This window comes from Macaca nemestrina, chromosome 17 (genome assembly GCF_043159975.1).
Source record: "Macaca nemestrina isolate mMacNem1 chromosome 17, mMacNem.hap1, whole genome shotgun sequence".
Taxonomy (NCBI): Eukaryota; Metazoa; Chordata; class Mammalia; order Primates; family Cercopithecidae; genus Macaca; species Macaca nemestrina.
In genome coordinates, this window is record NC_092141.1 from 41,384,021 (window position 1) to 41,403,988 (window position 19,968).

Here is a 19,968-nt window from a genome sequence, read left to right on the forward strand (position 1 = left end):
CAGACTCATCTCCACCCTAAGGCAGGCAATGATAAGGACAGACACTAAATGGAGGTCCAGGGAGAGCCAACAGAATGTGCACTGTACAGGTGGAGGGAAGCAACAAGTGTTTGAGGAATCCAGAGCAGGGCATGTGACTACACCACAGCAGAGAGAGCATAGGGAGGGAGGTGTGAGAGGAGGGCCAGAGCGCACAAGGCCTTAGGGCTTGTGGACTTTATCCAAGGGTGGAGCTTTAAGTATTGATCACATTTGCTTTTTTGAAAGCTTCCCTGTGGCTGCAGGGTGTAAGGAATTGAGTGCCTGCTAATGGACCAGTTAGGAGGCTACTACGCTGGTCCCAGAAAGGAATGACGAGGTCTTTGGTTGGGATGGAGCCGGGGAGAGACAGAGAAGTAGACACGCTTTAAGAGTAGAGATAGAATCTATTGGAGAAGATAACTTACTGGGTATGAGAGGCAAGAAAGAAGGAAGTGTCAGGGTAAGTATCTCACATGAGCTACTGAGCAGACCATGATGCTCCATTAATGAGGATAGGGACAGGAGGAAACTGTGATTCAGACAGGCTATGCAATCTGTTTGAGACACCTGAGAGAGATCCAAGTGAAGATGTTTCTCATGCTTCTTTCTCTCATAGTCGAATTAAACCTGATCCCCTGAACACAAAGTGAACAACACCGAGGATGGCAAACACAGAGCATCAGCAACGGAAAGGGCAAGCAGATATCCCCACCATCATGGCCGGCAAACACAGCAAGGAGAACGCATACTTCACTGTCCCATTTAAAAGTGGAAAAAGATTTTAAAGAGATAGGAGATATCTGGGTTCTACTGAAATTTTTTTTTTTTTTTTTTTTTTACTAACTGAATTCATCATTATCAAGTTCCTCAGTGATTCAACCTTCCCGGTATAAGAAAATAGAAACAAACACAATACCTTCCTCCCATAAAAGGTTAACTACTAAGGTCCCATGCAATTCAGTTTTTTAAAAAAATACCATAAAGAAGCTATACAACGTCAACACATGAATAAATCACAATAGCATTATTTAACTATGAAGTGCTTGTAAGAGTCTCCCCAGGGCCTGAAAGCTTAAGGAGATGAAGAACTCCTCCCTTCTCAGGCCCACTCCCAAGGTGCAACTTGGGCCAGCAGCTTGGGCCAGCAGCTTGAGCCAGCAAGACAGCAGAAGCAGGAAGAGAGCCTGCGGAAGACATCTACTCCTGAAGATTTAGAAAGAGGCCACCTGGGTACAACGTAGCAGTTACGTCAGACTACAACACTTCCTGTTTACAGGAGACTATAAAACCTTTGCCCCGTCCTCACTTGGTGCTGACGCCATTTTAGGCCTCAGCCCGCCTGCACCCAGGCGCTCATTAAAACAGCATATTGCTTCATACCATCTCATGTTGTCTGTTAGCACGCTCTCGCGGTTCAAACTGATACAAGAACCTTAACAGCGCTCAGTATCCAATAATGACAGAATGGCACAAAGATTTAACCCAAAACATAAGAATGAAAATGACCTATTAATAATGACACTGATTTTCTCTTTCAACCAAGAATAAACATAATTTTTCCAACATGGGGCTCAATATTTATATATTTATTCCTTTTCATCCATTCCATTTAGAAATGATTTCCCATTATGGTAACATTTGGCGACTTGGCATGCCTAGCGAAGTAGTTAGCTGCATTTTACCTTAACTGGGGAGTTAGCTTGTTTATAAATCAACACTGCTCAGGAAAATGAAGGATACCTGGACCTGATGCAGAAAACTCTTTAGTAGGAATTCACAATTATATGAATTGATAACAATTATGCATTTTAAATAACACTAAAAGCCATCTGAATTACAGTATTAAACACACTTTTTTTTTTTTGAGACAGGGTCTCACGGTGTTGTCTGGGCTTCAGAGCAGTGGCATGATTGCGGCTCACTACCTCTGCCTCATGAGCTCAAGTGATCCTCCCACCTCAGCTGGGACTACAGGCATGGGCCACCACATCCAGCTAATTTTTGTATTTCTTGTAGAGATGGGGTTTTTGCCATGTTGCCCAAGCTGTTCTCGAACTCCTAAGCTCAAGCAATCCGCTGGCCTCAGCCTTCCAAAGTGTTGGAATTACAGGTGTGAGCCACCATGCCCAGCCAAACATACTTTTAAAAAACAAATCCCACAGATGGCTGAGGACTTTAACTAAATAGAATAAACTTAAGATTTTCATCCCTTCCCACCGTCAAATTTATACTGGTAGGAAGCCCCTCTACCTTACACGGTACTGAGGTGTAAAGGGGTCTCTGGATGACAGAAACCTAAACAGTTATCCTGTCACTTTTAAATAACTATGCCTAATTCAGAAAATGATGGAAAACCTAGTCAGTACACTGCATCTTTTTTTTTTTTTTTTTTTTTTTTTTTGAGACGGAGTCTCGCTCTGTCACCACGCTGGAGTGTAGTGGCACGATCTCAGCTCACTGCAACCTCTGCCTCCTGGGTTCAAGCGATTCCCCTGCCTCAGCTTCCCAAGTAGCTGGGATTACAGGTGCCTGCCACCATGCCCGGCTAATTTTTTGTATTTTAGTAGAGACGGGGTTTCACCATGTTGGCCAAGATGGTCTTGATCTCCTGACCTCGTGATCTGCCCACCTCGGCCTCCCAAAGTGCTCAGATTACAGGCATGAGCCACCGCGCCTGGCCCACTGCATCACTTTTTAAAAAATGTAGTTCCTTATCCCACTTTCCATAACATGTGAAGACTGTGATGTATTTAAGGAAAGGTTTTCCCAGGTGTTAGTAAAAATCCTCAGGTACCTAGACAGGCAGCTTTTGGGCACAGGCTGGATGGCACAGTAGTCCCCCTTACCCAAAGTTTCGCTTTTCGTGGTTTCAGTTATCTTTGGTCAACCATGGTCCAAAAACATAAAGATATTTCGAGAGAAAGATCACATTCATATAACTTTTGCTACAGTTTATTAATTGTTCTATTATTATTGCTGTTAATCTCTTACTGCGCCAAAATTATAAATTAAATGTCATCACATCTATGTACATATAGGAAAAAAAGTATATATAGCGTTCAGTATAGGCGGTCTCAGGCATCCACTAGACGTCTTGGAGCGGATCCCTCAAAGATGCGGAGCTACTGTAGTCGTGACAAGAGACACTGAAGACTCACAGGTGGTTAAAGTCAAGTCCATGGATTACTTTCATTTCAGTTTGCCGTCACAAAACTTTTTTAAGTTCAATAAACAGATTCACTCTAACCTAATATTTATTATGCATCAACTCTGTGCCTAGAATTATTTTAGATCTTTTCCATGTATGCTGCTAACTGTACGTTTACTAAATATTAATAGAAAATCTTCTAAACAGATAAGAAAGAAATTCACTTATGCCAATCATTTAACCATCATCTCGACTTGGAGAAATACGAATTACAAAGCAAAGCTTTCACTGACCTGGGAAGGAGATCGACTTCTACTACAGAATGGATTGCATGAGTAGAAAAACTGGAAAGCTTCCCAGACGCTCCTAAAGTTATTGTTTGGCTACTGTTTCTGTTGGAGTGAATTAATAGCCAACACGGAACTGAGCAAAGTATTTTAAAATCAGCCAAAATATTTATTGAATGAATGAAGGGCCAGACACCTTGTCCGCCGGCTCTCCTCGGCTTTCCTCGTCAGAAGTCTGTAACATCCGTAAGGCTGCATTTCCTCGTGGAAAGCTTTTAATATTTCCTATATTCTGCACTATCCTTATACTTCCTATATCTGGCAATTTCTTTTCGCTTAAGTTTATCTTTTTTTAAAGAATAATCTTCCTTGTGTCTAAGGTAGAGTAAGTGGTTACTTCCCTTCCCCTGTCCACAGTTAAGGAGGCTTAATCACTGCTTCAACATTGGGAGTGTCTGAAGGCACATGGAACTTCTACAGAGCTAATCTGGTAATACTGTAACTCTTTTGATGCCAACAGCCCCTAAATGGAACCTAAGAATGTGAGATGGCATCCAAAAGTGAAATACCAAAAGCTGCTCACTGGGGCCGTCAGTGATATCTGTTCATTTTGGGACAGAGGGATTATGGTAAGGGAAAGAGAGCTGAATTTGGAAGGGTATAAAGAAGACCTAAAGTAGGTGAAAGACATCAGCTATTGACACTCAGCAAAGAGTTTTCATCTTTAAATGATGGTTGAGATATGGCATTTTACAGCTTTCTTCCTAGATTGTAATCAAGTTTCCTAAGACACTGTGAGCCAGGTTTCTTTTTATTTATACTTATTTCCAGTACACTGCTGTGGAACTCAACAAGGTTTTTAGTAAGGTAAGAGGGAACTGGAACCACTAAGAGATTTATTATTAAAATTTGTAAGTATTAAATGGGTCCATATTCAGATATACTAATCAACACACGCTAAAGACAAACATGATTTGAATAATCTACTACTTTGCTTTATCCAGTCAATCCTTTTCCACTTGTGAAAATAACCAAGTATTTTCTATACTCAGGAATACCAGACATCAGGAAGTGAACTAAGAGAATAAGAATGCAGTGGCAAAGAAAAGAGTCAAAAACTAAAAACAGATCAAATATATCAGGAAATGGAAAAAACAAATAATTTTCCCTATTTTTTTTAGCTCCTCTAGCAGAAATTAAATCTCTTTTATTGCTAGATCTAACTGAGAAAGAAATTTGTGTAGGTAGATTGGTTGCCAATTTAAGACAAATACTATAATATTTTTTAAGTATCATCCCAACCGTGACTGCATTCTGAGCTTCATAAGCCATTAAGAAAATCTTTAGTTGTTCTAAAAAAATAGCTGACCTCAATCTCTTCAATAAATGGTGTTAGGAAAACTGGATATCCACATACAGAAGAATGAAAATATAACTTTATCTCCCCTCTTAAAGAAGAATCAATTAAAAATGGATTAAAGGCTTAAGCATAAGACCTGAACCTATAAAGCTACTAGAAGAAAACACAGGGGAAAAGCTCAATGACATTGGTCTGGGCAGTGATTTCTTGGATATAACCTTAAAAGCAAAGGCAAAAAAGAGCAAAACCAGACAAATGGGATTGCATCAAACTAAAAATCTTCTGCACCGCAAAGGAAACAATTATTAAAGAGACAGTCTACAGACTGGGAGAACATATCTGCAAATTGTACTTTGGAAAGGGGCTAATATCCATAATATACAAGAAACTCGAACTACTCAATAATAAGAAAACAAATAAACTATTTATTTAAAAATGGGCAAAGGACTTGAATAGATATTTCTCTAAAGAAGACATACAAGTGACCAACACACATGAAAAGCTACTCATCTCTAATAATAAGACAAATGCAAATTAAAACCATAATGAGATATCACCTCATACCTGTTAGACTGGTTATTATCAAAAAAAAAGAGATAAGAAGTGTTAGAGATGATGTGGAAAAAAGGGAACCCTTGTACAGTGTAGGTGGTATTATAAATTATACAGCCATTTTGGAAGACAGTACAGAGTTCTTCAAAAAACTGAAAAGAGAATTACCTTACAATCCAGCAGTCCCACTACTGGATATATACATACCCAAAGGAATTAAAATCACTATGTCAAAGATAAGTCTGCACTCTCAATCACTGCACCATTATTTACAATAGCCAAGACATAGAAACAATCTAAGTTTCCATCAACAGAGGAATAGATTTTTTAAATGCGATATATATATAAAACAGAAAACTATTTAACTTTTATTTAAAAAAAAAAAAAAAGGAAATTCTGTCATTTTTGACAACATGGATGAACCTAGAGGACATTATGCTAAGTAGAATAAGCCAGGCACAGAGAGACAAATACCACATGACCACACTTACATGTGGAATCTAAAAAAGTCAGACTTAGTAGAAGTAACAAGTAGATGGTGGCTACCAGAGGCTGGAGACTAGGGGAGGATTGGATGGGGAACTGGGAGATGCTGGTCAACATGTACAAAGTTTCAGTTAGAGAGGAGGAAAAAGTCACAGCAGGGTGACTATAGTTAATAATAATGTATTGTATATTTCAAAATAGCTAAAGGAGAGGTTTTTGTTTTTCCAGAGACAGGGTCCCACTCTGTTGCCCAGGCTGGAGTGCAGTGGCGTAATCATAGCTCACTATAGCTTCAAACTCCTGGGCTTGAGCAATCCTCCCACCTCAGCCTCCTGAGTAGCTAGGACTACAGGTGCATGCCACAACAGCAGCTAATCTAAAATAGATGTTTTTAACTGTCCTCATCACAAAGAAATGATAAATATTTGAGGTGACAGATATGTTAATTACCCTGATTTGACCAGTCGACAATGTATACATGTATCAAACATCACACTGTACCCCATAAATATAATTATTTGTAAATTAAATTAATAAAACTTAAGAAAAAAAGGAAAGTGGCTGTCCTCTAGTTCAATCTTGCTCATTTAAGCAGTAAACAGTCTAAGTGTCTATGAACATGACATTTCAAAAAAGTGAAAGAAAAACTAAGCCTATTTAAAAATATTATTTGCAAATCTTTACTTAAACAAGTCTCACATCTTCTGTGAATAAGACTTGAAACTAAACAATGTGATTGAATAACTAAAACTACTAATATTCTTATTTTAAAATTTCAGGAAATACTTTGTCTCAAGATTTTGCTTATAATTTGTCTAAGTTTAAAAAGTCAAGGGTTTGGCCAGCGTGGCCAGTATATTTGGCAGAGACAGGGCTGAGGATTCGGCTAGATCACTGGGCTGGTGGTGGGGCCAGGGTAAGGATTCCACCAGTGCAGCTGGGTTGTCCAGCAGGGGAGGGGTCTAGGAAGTGGCCTGCATGGCAGGGAGAGTAGAAATTAGTGACATACAGGAAGACTGAGAAAATAAGTATGTATGTTGAGGATAATGGGAGCCCAGGTTTCTCCCTATCACAGAAAGAAACTACAAATATGAAAGAGGGAAGGTTAAAATAAACCCCATGGTGTTAGATTGAAATGATAAATATCAATATACCTATCAATAAATAGACAAAGAAACAGATGTAGACATATGTATGTGTGTGTGCATTCTCCAGCCCCCTTACTAGCTCTGTTTGCTTAGAAAGTGTAACAGCAATGACACACCAATGGCAACAACTGTATCTACCACCCAGTTCTTGATTTCTAAATGTTATACTAAAGGAAACGGCTGATTCCTTTATGGGGATACAGAAAATACAAGATGAACCTGGACCATCCTTATGAGCCAGAAAATAAGGAAGTTCTCATGGAATGACAGACATGTCCAAACGATACTGCAGCCAGCTGAAAGGGACCTCCACTATCCAAATCTGGGATAGTTTATTGTGGAAAATAAGGAGAATCAATTCAGTTGTTGACTACCTGTTCTCAGTCTTGGCTGTGTGGACTACAGCTTCTACCCTGACCAGCCTTCTAGGAGACACATACCACTGATTACAGGAGAGATCAGACCAATGGGAATGAACTGGCACAAATTCATCACCACAAATGAACAAACAGCTCACATCTGTGCTCTTCTGACAGTATGATCACTTGTTTAAAGTACCTAATATGTAGATGCCTACACACCACCACATATGTATATATTTTGCTAATAAGCTTCCTCTTTGGACACAGAGAAGCAACACATTTATTTATGCTTTGAGTACTTTATTTTGTCAAGGTACTAACAGTTTGGATGCAGAGACAAATTGCTTCCATTGTTACGCATTAAAAATATTTTTTCTAAGTTTTATTTTTAATATCAGCTAAAGAAAAAAATGTTTTTTCTGGGAAATAACTTGTAAAACATGGTATCAATTAAGTTGGTCTTAAATTTTCCCTTTCTCAAATCCTGACTAATCTGACAAAGATTAATCACTTAGGAAAGAAAAATATTTTTCACTGTTAAAAATCTGTGGTTAAGAGTTAGTTTGACTTTTAAAATAATTTTCACATTGAAACAATTTCAAACTTAAAAGTTCTAAGAAAACCATTGAAAACTCCTAAATTTCATTCAGATGATTGCCCAATTGTTAATGTTTTCAAATCTTATTCTTACATATACATATATGTGTGTATGTATATCTATAACACATAGATACATACATACCTATTTCACTTGTTTATACAGATTATAATAATCTATTTCTGTGATCAACCAACTAAATAAACACAGAATGATATATGATTTTGTTCTTCAAATGATGCTTAATCAAGTTAGGAAAGGTATCTGCTGGTCTGAAAAAGCTGGAGGTTTTGTTTTGCTGTGGTTTTAGATTTGGCGGCCAAATCACACTGTTACACACTAGTCCGGTAGCCAAACTGTTCATGGAAGTTAGACAGGCAAAGATAAGTGGAACAGAAAGGAAGTAAGTCAAACAGGGCATGGTGGGGGCTGTGAGAAGCATGAGCCCTGTATAAAGTGAGCAGCTGTTAACTCTAGCAGATGGTTCCCATTCTGAAATGTGAACCAAGTTGTGCCAGAACTTCCAATTTTTCAAGAGAAGCTGGAAATACATATTTTAAAAGGATGTTATCCTATTTTAAAATGAAACTAATGTTTACAAATTATGAAACTGGTTTGGGGAAAAAATCATCTATAGCTTATATACATTGCACTACCAGCTGACAGGTGTAATAATCGTTCCAGTTAATATCTGGTCATGACTAATCTAAAAGTTCTAACACCATAAATAGGCAATACACACTTTGCAAAACAATGAAAAAAAAAATGACCCTAACCCCAAGGATCCTGCAGTCAATTCTCTTGCAAAGGAAGTGATGCAATATAAACTTCACTCTTGCTGGCAAGGATTGATTCCATATTACAAAACAACATCTGCAAAGCAGAGCTTTTAAAGGAATCTTACAGAGTAGTGCCACTTATAAAGAATCTACTCCAAACACAGTAATTACCAGGAAATTTGTAATGATTCAAGAGAACAAAGACTTTTGTTTTTCAGTTTTTAAAATTGTTTTAAAAAAGACCACAAGCAGGGAAGTTCCCTTTGCATTCAAAGGCTGAATGGAAGATTTATTTAGTAATACTAGTATTTATATGCAGTCATCCCTTGAAACCAGTGGAGGATTGGTTCCAGGACCTCCTGTGGATAGCAGAATTCTTGGATGCTCAAGTTCCTGACATAAAATGGCATAGTATTTGCATATAACCTACGCACATCCTCCTGTATACTTTAAATCATCTCCAGATACTTATAACGCCCAGTACAATGCAAACGTGATGCAACAGTTGCTATACTATATTTTGGGGGAATGATGACCTAAAAAAGTCTGCACATGTTCAGTACAGATGCAGATTTCCAAATATTTTCTATTAGCAGTTGGTCGAATCCACAGATGCAGAACACATAGATACAGAGGGCTCTAATAGTATGACTAACACTAACTAGTTTGACTAGGGTTTACTTTGGAGTTTACAGGAATATACTAAAATTATTAATAAAACTGATACAATTTCTATTTTTAAACATTGTCCTTTAAGAACTATTTGAAGACCCACCATCTCCATAACGCTTTTCTTGACACCTCTAGCCTGGAGTGATCTTTCTCCCTGCACTGGACTTTCAGGACAATTACTGTCTCTACAATTTATTTGCCAATTAATTGGATGTTGCACTGGGGCATCTTGTCTATTGCCCTTTTAAGCAATTACATGTTTCACTGCTATCTAGTATTTTAAATGTTTCTACATTTGTTTATATTCTCCAATAGTTCCTAGAACAGTGTTATTTCAAGGGTTCCAGTCTCCAAACTGTCTGTTGCTTGGTCTGTGATAAGTAAGGAAATTAAGAGTTTAGTAACTTTAAGGACAATTTGACATTACAGTGGCAGCCAAGAGCAAGATCAGCGGACTCATTTTATTCAACAAAGTATAGAGCATCTGCATGCTATCAAACTCACGTGGTGAAGCTGCATGATAAGGTCCTGTGTGACACAAGCTGGATTAGTCACACACAGTCCGACCATGTTACAAACTGTCTTATTTAAGGGTATTATATAAATTCTAACTCAAAATATTATTTGCATTGTATTAAGAGGTAGGGCCTTTCGGAGGTGATTAGATTATGAGGGTTCCACCCCCATGAATAGAATTAGTGCTCTTATAAAAATGGGTTGAGGGAGCTTGCTTGCCCCTTCTGTCATGTAAGGACAGCAAAAAGGCACCAGTTATGACGAATGGATCCCAACAGACACCAAATCTGCTATCAATACTTTGATCTTGAACTTTCCAAATTTCAGAACTGTGAGCAATACATTTCTGTTGCTTATAAGTTCCTGAGTTTAAGGTATTTTGTCATAGCAGCCCAAATACACTAAGACATTAGGGAAATAAAAAGTACATCATTTATTTTTAATCCTAATTTGGTTTCACGCCTAATCCTTTGCAAAATAAGCTTTATGGACTCGTTGTCCCCAAAATACATGTATTTTCTGTGTGTACAGTCATAGCAAACCAAATTATGGTGAAGGAAGCAGGTTCAGAGAAATGAAGACCAAAAGAGATTGTACTAGCTGTTACTTGGAGGTGTGATTTCCTCACATATTGAGTCTGGTTTTGAAGCCAAAACCGATGGAGAAGTGTGTTATTTGCAGAGATGACTAATGAAGCAATGAAACCATCAAAATTAGACAGCATTTATATATAAAACAAAAATAACTTCAAGGCCAAAATAATTCTTTGAAAAAAAAATGCCAGCTTTAAAAGCTGATGTTTACAGGATAGTCTAACCCTGGTCAAGGCAGCTCATTCAGGTTGGGCTGGTTCAAAGAAGCATCGCTCTTGGATCTCATTTCTGGAAGAGCTTTTTCAAAGATTATGTGTTCCTTCCCAGAGTTATTCCCTGATAGACATAGGACCTCAAGCCACATCTTTAGGGCTTTTCACCATCTTTACTTTCAGGTTACCTGCAACTTCAAGGAATAAACTGCCTTCTGGATTTTGATGAGAGGTAGAAGTTCATGATTATAAAAGTAACCTTATGGCTGGGTGCGGTGGCTCATGCCTGTAATCCCAGCACTGTGGGAGGCGGAGGTGGGTGGACCACGAGGTCAGGAGATCGAGACCATCCTAGCTAACACGGTGAAACCCTGTCTCTACTAAAAATACAAAACAATTAGCCAGATGTGGTGGCACATGCCTGTGGTTCCAGCTACTCGGGAGGCTGAAGCAGGAGAATCACTTGAACCTGGGAGGCGGAGGCTGCAGTGAGCCAAGATCGCACCACTGCACTCCAGCCTGGGCAACAGAGCGAGACTGTGTCTCAAAAACAAACAAACAAACAAACAAAAACAACAAAAAAAGTAACATTTTCGCACCATACCTAAGGTGTTAATGTTGTTGGTTTTTCAATTAGAGTTTAAATGTATTTTTTAAATGTATATTTAATATATATCCCATTTGTAAATTAGAATGTTTGGCTTTGCAGAAATAGTCATTAATCTGTGAAAAGTGAATCTTCAGCCTCAACCTCCTAGGCTCAAGTGATTCTCTCACCTCAGCCTCCTAAGCAGCTAGGGACTACAGGTGCATGCCACCACGCCCAGCTAATCTTTCAAATTTTTAAAAAATTTTCACTAGAGACAAGGTGTCGCTATGTTACCCAGACTGGTCTTGAACTCCTGAGCTGAAACAATCCTCCTGCCTCAGCCTCCCAAAGTACAGGTATTACAGGTGTAAGCCACCATGCTTGGCCAAACCTCCACATTTTGAATGCCTAAAGAGATTAATAATAAATATTCCAAGTAAGGATTATGTCATCTGTTACTATGTTTTTATAGCTCCAAGGGTGTTTGGCTTTCCAAGGCGTTGCTAGTCTGTTCCTTGCTTGTTCACCATGAATGAATTACTTATTTCTTTGCCTGCCCTTTAGTTCCAGCATATTCAGGAAAGGAGTGGTGCAGAGTAAATAGTGAATGGCATTTCCTATTTTATAAAATTGGCAACATGTAAGGCTTAAGTAAATAACATAGGATGTATTAATAAAAATGTAGGTTAATTTGGCAATTCTCTTTGGTCTATACATATTATATACACACATAAATAGGCTATAAGTTAATTTCATTTAGGGTGAAACAACAGTTGCACAACTCAGATTTCTCAAACTTGAATTTATTTTCAAGGAGGATTTCACAAAGTCAATTTAAACTAGACTGGAAAAAACCCACAAAAATTAATATACAATAATCCTACTATTTTAATATGTATGAATAAAAGGTAAAGACTACACTATAGTGTTTAAAGCAGTTTAAACTTTATTATTGGGTTGAAAATATAAAAAATTACAGTAAAAATATTTAAACAGGGTAACCTTAGTTCCACTCTCTAAAGGTTCCTATTGTTAACTTATATATTCTTCCATAAAAGTTTATGTTCCTATACCCTGTGTATGTATATACATATTTAAAACAAAATTATACATAATATATAAAATATACACTGTACCCCATGTGTCATATTAATATATCTTGTCTGTATGTGATATATATCATATAATCTGATCTACATGTTTTTCTCAATTAGGATGTCTTAAATACTAAAGGTAACATTAGCAGTAAATAGTAAAGCAGGCTTATATCCCAAACATTTCATCTGTTCTCCCACACTTCTGTGGGAGTTAGGCAATAGAATACTATTAGCTCTGCCACACAGGCTGTAGGATACACACACACTTCTGGGCCAAAGCACAGAAAAGCTGGTGTGAACATGCTTTGGTGACTGACGAACCTCTGTGTTTGAGATGGCAGAGCCACAAGATCAAAGCAGCTTGTGTGCTCAGTGATTGCCTAGAGAGTCCCCTGGATTCACAGAAAAATTTATGTGAGTGAGAAATAAGCCTTTCTTACATTAAGTCACTGAGACTTGGGGGTTGTTTGTAACTGCAGTATAACCTACCCTATCTTAAATCAGCAACCCTTTCACATTACCATATTTGCATACCTCATTTTCCTAAATAACAGCATAGATATGTTATAATTAAGACATCAGCCCCTACTGAGGTACTTTTAGGTTGCTCCTGCTTTTGTGGTTGCTATTGTTACTATAAAAAATGTTATCATTAACATCACCTTACCCACAATTTTCCTAACCCAAACAAGTATTTCTGTGGGGAAATTTCTTGAAGTGAGAACTGATGGGTCATAGAATACTAAATTTGATGCTTTGGAAGGCCGAGGTGGGAGGATTGCTTGAGGTCAGGAGTTCAAGATCAGCCTGGGCAACATAGTAAAACCTTGTCTCCACAAAAAAATTTAAAAATTACCCAGGCATGGTGGTGCATGCCTGTGGTCCTAGTTACTCAGGGGGCTGAGGCAGGAGGATTGCTTGAGCCCAGGAGTTCGAGGCTGCAGTAAGGTATGATCATGCCACTGCACTCCAGATGAGAGCCTGTCTCTAAAAAAAAAGTAAATTTGAAAGAAATATTTAAGTAATACACCGATAATCAGAATTCAAAAGATATAAATGGAATGCAGTGAAAAGGTTCCCCTCACATTTTATTCCAGAACTTCCGGTGCTTTTATCTGACTATAACCAATGCTATCAATTTCTAATGTATTCTGAGCACTATGAATGGAATATTTGCATCCTACCCCCTGCCATGCCAAAATTCATACATTGAAATCTAACTCCTAATGTGATGGTATTTGGAGAGGGGGCCTTTGGGGGTGACCAGGTCATCAGGGTAGAGCCCTCATGAATGAAATTACTGCCCTAAAAGGAAGAGGATACACAGCTAACACACTCTTTTTCCACCATGTGATAATACAATGAGAGGGTGGCAGTCTGCAACCCAGCAGAGGTCACTCACAAGAACCCAACTATGTCAGCACCCTAATATTGGACTTCCTGGCCTCCAGAACTGTGAGAATAAATTTCTGCCATTTATAAGCTACCTACCTTATGATATTTCGTTAGCGCAGCCTGAAAGACTAAGACACTGAGAAATTTTGTATGCAAAATTTTATGCCTTTATGTATATCCATATGTATATGTATATATGTAAATACGTGTATGTATATGTACATATAAATACACACATGCACACGCATATGTATATTTAGGGTAGATATGAGAGAGATTTCTAAATTGTATCTCAAAGAAAATGCCTGCTCTCCCACACCCTCCTTGGACTGGTTTTTATTCATTTTTATTTTTGATTTTAAGGTAGGGTCTCGCTCTGTTGCCTAACCTGGAGTGCAGTTGTGCAATCATGGCTCACTGCAGCCTCAAACTCCTGAGCTCAAGCAATCATCCCACCTTAGCCTCCTGAGTTGCTAAGACTACAGGCATGTCCCACGACCCCCAACTAAATTTCTTTGTTTTTTATTTTGTAGACATAGGGGTCTTGTTATGTTGCCCAGGCTGGTCTTGCACTGTACTCCTGGCCTCAAGCAATCTTCCCCACTTGGCCTTCCAAAGTGTTGGAATTACAGGCACGAGCCACTGTACCTGGCCTAGGCTGTTTTTTTTTTTTTCTTTTTCTTTTTCTGAGACAGAGTCTTGCTCTGTTGCCCAGGCTGGAGAGCAGTGGCATGTTCTTGGCTCACTGCAACCTCCACTTGCTGGGTTCACGTGATTCTCACGCCTCAGCTTCCCGAGTAGCTGGGATTACAGGCATGTGCCACTATGCCTGGCTGATTTTTGTATTTTTGGTAGAGACAGGGTTTTGCCATGTTGGCCAAGCCGGTCTCAAACTCCTGGCCTCAAGTAATCTGCCTGCCTTGGCCTCCCAAAGTGCAGGGATTACAGGTGTAAGCCACTGCGTCTAGCCATTGGGCTGTTTTTAAAACAAGAGGCACTCATGCAGTGTTTCTGTGCTCAGCAATAACAGCAACTGCTAATACTTGGACAACCCTTTTGCATCATCTTATTAGAAGGGGTCCAACTATAATTGTCAGGTGAGCTGATAATCTTTATAGTATTTGCAGTACAAATTCACAATGATCAATGATCTGCTTCTCTAAAGACAGGCAAAAACTAATTAACGCTTCTTCTATACCTAAAGGCAGTGGGAAAGGGCTAAGTAAAGCGTGAAGGCAAAAGGCCAGGACAAAGCAAAAGCAGTGGCATGCAGGTGACCTTGAGAGGCATGAGCAGGAAGCAGCCAGGAGAATGATGTGGCTGAAAGGTGTACGTGAACACTGGGCAGCAGTGGTGAAGGGGAGGAAGTAGTGGGTAGCCAGAGTCAGGAACCAATGTGACAAGGGACTATATTTGAAGGGTGAGGAAGCTGCAGAGAAGAGCACCCAGACAGCAGATGGAGGCTGAGAAAGGGAGGGGAGAGTAGGTGGCAAGAGAAACAGAAGGGCAGACACAAAGAGTTCTAAGGGTGACTCTGAAGTTTAGAGTTCACAGACTCAGAAAAGGTAAAGATGGTTGGGTGTCCTGTGTCAGAATGTACTGGGGGATCTTCCCTAGTAATTTAGGTCTAAATCGCAAATGATTGAACATTCCTGATCTCTGTTTCACATGTTTATACTTTTGGGGAACCATAAGGTTAAGTCTGTAACTTTTTTTTTTTGAGACAGAGTCCCGCTCTGTTGCCCAGGCTGGAGTGCAATGGCGTGATCCTGGCTCACCTCAACCTTTGCCTCCTGGGTTCAAGCGATTCTCTAGCCTCAGCCTCCTGAGTAGCTGGGATTACAGGCACCCACCACCATGCCCGGCTAATTTTTGTATTTTTAGTAGAGACGGGGTTTCACCATGTTGGCCAGGCTTGTTTCAAACTACTGACCTCAAGTGATCTGCCCGCCTCGGCCTCCCATAGTGCTGGGATTAGAGGCATGAGAAGTCTAACTTTTAATATGCCTTTAAATAACTGTCCACTTATCACAATTTCCTGGGCTTAGGATAAAAGTATTCTGTTTGAGGAAGAGTCATCTTTTTTTTGGTAATTTAATATTCATGAGTCTTTTAAAAAGTAGATTAAATTATTTGACCTTTTAAATTCTGAATTAATTTTAATGGGTTTAGGTTATTTGCCTTATGGCATTACACTGAAACCTTGGCAGACAGACAGCAATTGTAGCAACAGCTTCACCAAAAGTGAGTGTATTCCTTAAGAAGAGAGGGAGAAGGCGATCAGCCTGAGAGGCACCAAAGAATGAGGAAGACTTGAAGAAGACCGGGAGATACCAACAATAACGAAGAAAAGGGGAAGGAGCAGTTCCTGCTCTCAAAAGGGCATCTACATTTCCAGTTCAGACATTTCTTCCAACTGCCTATACGATATTTCAACTAGGATGTCTCACTAGGCATTCCAGACTCAATGCGTTTAAAACATAGCTCAAGTAAACCTCTACCAGTCAAACCTACTCATCCTGTTGCCTTCCTCATCTCCATGAATGGCTATCCACTTAGCCAAAAAGAAACTGGAAATCAAGTGAGACCTTTCTTCCCCTCCCTATGTCCAGTCAATGAGGATGCATGCTGCATCTCCCAAATCCATCCCCGCTACTCCAGCCCCAATCCTTGGTCTGACTTGATTTTCTACAGTACTTGCTACCCAGTTTCCCTAACTTCAATGTCACTACTAATTCTTCTTCATTTTTAGATCTTTTACTTCTAATCATGAAATATTTAACCTTGTAGTAGACATAGTATGCCCTCTACCCACATTTATCCCCCAACTCTCTTTTTTCTTTTTTTTTTTTTTTTTTTGCCAGTAGGGCCCTGATGCTGTTCAGGTGTTCACCCCTACCCAGCCACGTGCTCCAGAAATGGAATGCTATCCCCAGATCCAAGAGAATGGATCTTGGTTAGTCTAAGGTAAAGCTGGGAATTCCAGTCCTCTTGTCATTGATGAGATTAGGAAGTTTTTCTCGGATCTGAGTAAAGATGTGGGGCAATCCTTTTTGAAACCTGTCATATGCACATGTTGCCTGAGTTGTCATCTTGAGATGAGGAGAGCCAGTCTAAAAGGACAAGTCAAAATGCTGAGGAGATGGAAGGCACCTGGGTCCTTGAAAACATGACTAAGCAACTGAATTATCCAACCCAGGACCCGTTCTACTGCTACACTTCTTGTTATGGGAGAGAAATAACTTTCCTTATAGTTTAAGTCACTTTTATTTGGGTTTTTCTATTACTACTTGTAGCCAACACATTCTGCTACAAAAAGAGATAAGCTTGCCTTAATAGGGAAGTTGATAAGTTTAGTTTTGAATTCTGAGTTTGGGTTTACTTTTCTGAATGGAAACAAGATCAAAGGATGGATGAGAGGACAGGAGTGCAGAGATTCAAGAACTGGTACAGAAGGGATATTGAGGGCTACACAAAAGTAGCTGAAGTCATCAGGTATGATTACGACTCAAAATGGCAAACAATTATTCAGTGCTTTTTATGTGCTAGGCACAATTTCAAATGTACTAAAAGAACTATCTCTTTTATTCTCACAGTTCTAAGAGTTTCCCTTCCTATGCTAAATATGGTAAAAAAAAAAAAAAATGAGGGTAAGAGAGATCTAGTAATTTGTGAAAGGTTACAAAGGGTCAGGGGTGATAGAGCCACAGTTCAAACCCAGCAGTCTGACAGCAGAGTAAATGCTCTTAACTCTTTATGTTGCGTTACCTGCACTTAAGTTAGAGGAAGTCAGAATGAAACACGATAGTAATAAGCCTTCCAAGTGAGGGAACTGGAGAGACAACTAGAGTACCAGGTCAAGGGGAGGAGTACTGACCTTGAGATATAGCCTGTGGGGTTCTGGGTAGGACAACGGAGAGGACTGCAGAAGTTCCAGCAGACACTGGACACCAACTTCACCTGCTGCACAGTTTTGCTTAGAAACAGCAGCATGTTATAACACACTCAGCTTCCTTGCCTTAACAAAGTACTAAGTCACAAACAGGAAAATGATATTTATTGAGTACCTACAAAATGCCAAGCACTAGGCTAGGTAGAGGCTTTATATATAACACGCCATTTAATTCTCACAATCCCCTTAACCATAATGGCGACATTAACTTTTCATGAACAATTTTCCAAGCAAATATAACTTGTACATGTGGAGTCATCTACACCCATCATCCAATCCACTGGCAAATCTTGTTAGTTCAATCTTCAACAACTATTCAGCATTCAATCATTTCTCCTGTAAATGGTCTTCATTGATGATTTCCCAATATGCGAAAAGATATTCTGGCACTGACTTCAGTCCTATATCCTCAAATATCACCTACAGACAAGTCTGAAAAAAGACTAGGTTCTTACACAACCTGTTACTCATTTATCTAACAAATATTTTTTGTGCTAAGCAATATGCCAAGGGCTTAGATACAATGGTGATCAACATAACTATGGTCTGTGTTCCTCCAGACAGCCCAGTAGGGGATGCAGACAAGTAAAAGGAAAATATAGCAAAGGAGCTATTAGAGGAAATGCAGGGAGATATATCACAGTACAAATGAAACGCAGTTAATGCAGACCTCAAGGACTGAGAAGGTGATCCCAGAAGTAACATCTTTAGTTGAAAACTAAAGAACCGGTAGGAATTATTGAGGCAATGGGGTGGAGGAGGAGGAGTGGGTAAGAGTAGTGTCCCACATGGAGATCTCAGCAGGAACAGAGGCTGAGAGGCTTCAGAAAGAAAAAAGCATGTTTAAAGGATGAAAAGAAGTTCAGTAAGCCCGGAGCACAAGGCACAGAGAAGACAGCAACAGTAAAGGAAAGGAAAGATAGAGAAAAGAGAGGAGAATTAATTGTTGATGATGCAAGGGCCTTCCAAGTCATGTTAAGAAGTTTTGGCTACAGCATGGAAGTCTTAAGACTGGAGTTATGGAGACCAGTTAAGAGACGGCTGCGTCCATGGTACGCTTAATAGAAACCTATGCTGGAGCATGGTGGTAGTCACATTCAAAAGATATTTAGGAGACTCAATTGACCTCATCTGGTGACTGACCAGATGGGAGTGGAGATGGTGAGGAGATACATGAATCAAGAATAACTAGATTGCTGCCTTGGGCATTAGGTGGAAGGTTGAATACAAACTAGCTTTCACATGTGGGAACTTTCTCCAGGTAGCAACACTTTTTAGAAAAGTGACCTGCCAGAGTTCAGGTCAGCCACATAAAAAACACTTCTGGCCGGGCGCTGTGGCTCACGCCTGTAATCCCAGCACTCTGGCAGGCTGAGGCGGGCAGATCATGAGGTCAAGAGATTGAGACCATCCTGGCCAACATGGTAAAATTCTATCTCCACTAAAATTACAAAAAATAGCTGGGTGTGGTGGTGCGCATCTGTAGTCCCAGCTACTTGGAAGGCTGAGGCAGGAGAATCACTTGAACCGGGAATGCGGAGGTTGCAGTAAGCTGAGATCACACCACTGTACTCCAGCCTGGCAACAGAACGAGACTCCATCTCAAGAAACAAAACAAAGCAAAACAAAACAAAAAAACAGTTCTGTGTTGACATTCTAAATTTATTCCTTCTTTTTTTCTACTGCACTTCTAAGTAATAGTAAATGCTCAATGAATTTGTAAGCACAGAAACCATATAAATGACCTTATAAAATGGTGTGAAAGGAAGGAAGATAATGAAGGACCTCCTCAATCCGAGTAGCCATTTGTTCGCTGTTAAAAGAAGAGACATGTAATATGGAGTAATGAAAGCAAGACAAAGAATTAGCAGACTATTTTAAATGAAAACGTGTCTCTTCCAAGCAGGATGCATTACAAATAAGACACAAATTAATCATTGTTGAAAATTTAAATATTCACACTGGAATTGCTGTATTATCTATTGAAAGTTGCCTAGAGTAATGCTAATAGCAATTACAGATAAACTCCAAACTTTCAGTGGCTTTACACGACAAGCTGATTTATTACCCATACAATACAAATGCTTCTGTGGGGAGGGAGTGGGCCTTTGCTACGTGCAATTGTTCAGTAGCATGTCTGACAAAAATGCTTCCATCTTCAACACATGACTTCAAGTTACCTCGCGCATCAACAGCCAGCC

The 19,968-nt window shown here is 39.4% G+C and overlaps 1 protein-coding gene across 6 annotated transcripts in view; it reads right to left on the reverse strand.

The window, feature by feature from the left end:
• The window catches only part of LOC105485184 (myosin ID), a 378,692-nt gene that overhangs the window by 296,454 nt on the left and 62,270 nt on the right, over positions 1-19,968 (reverse strand). The window lies entirely within an intron of this gene.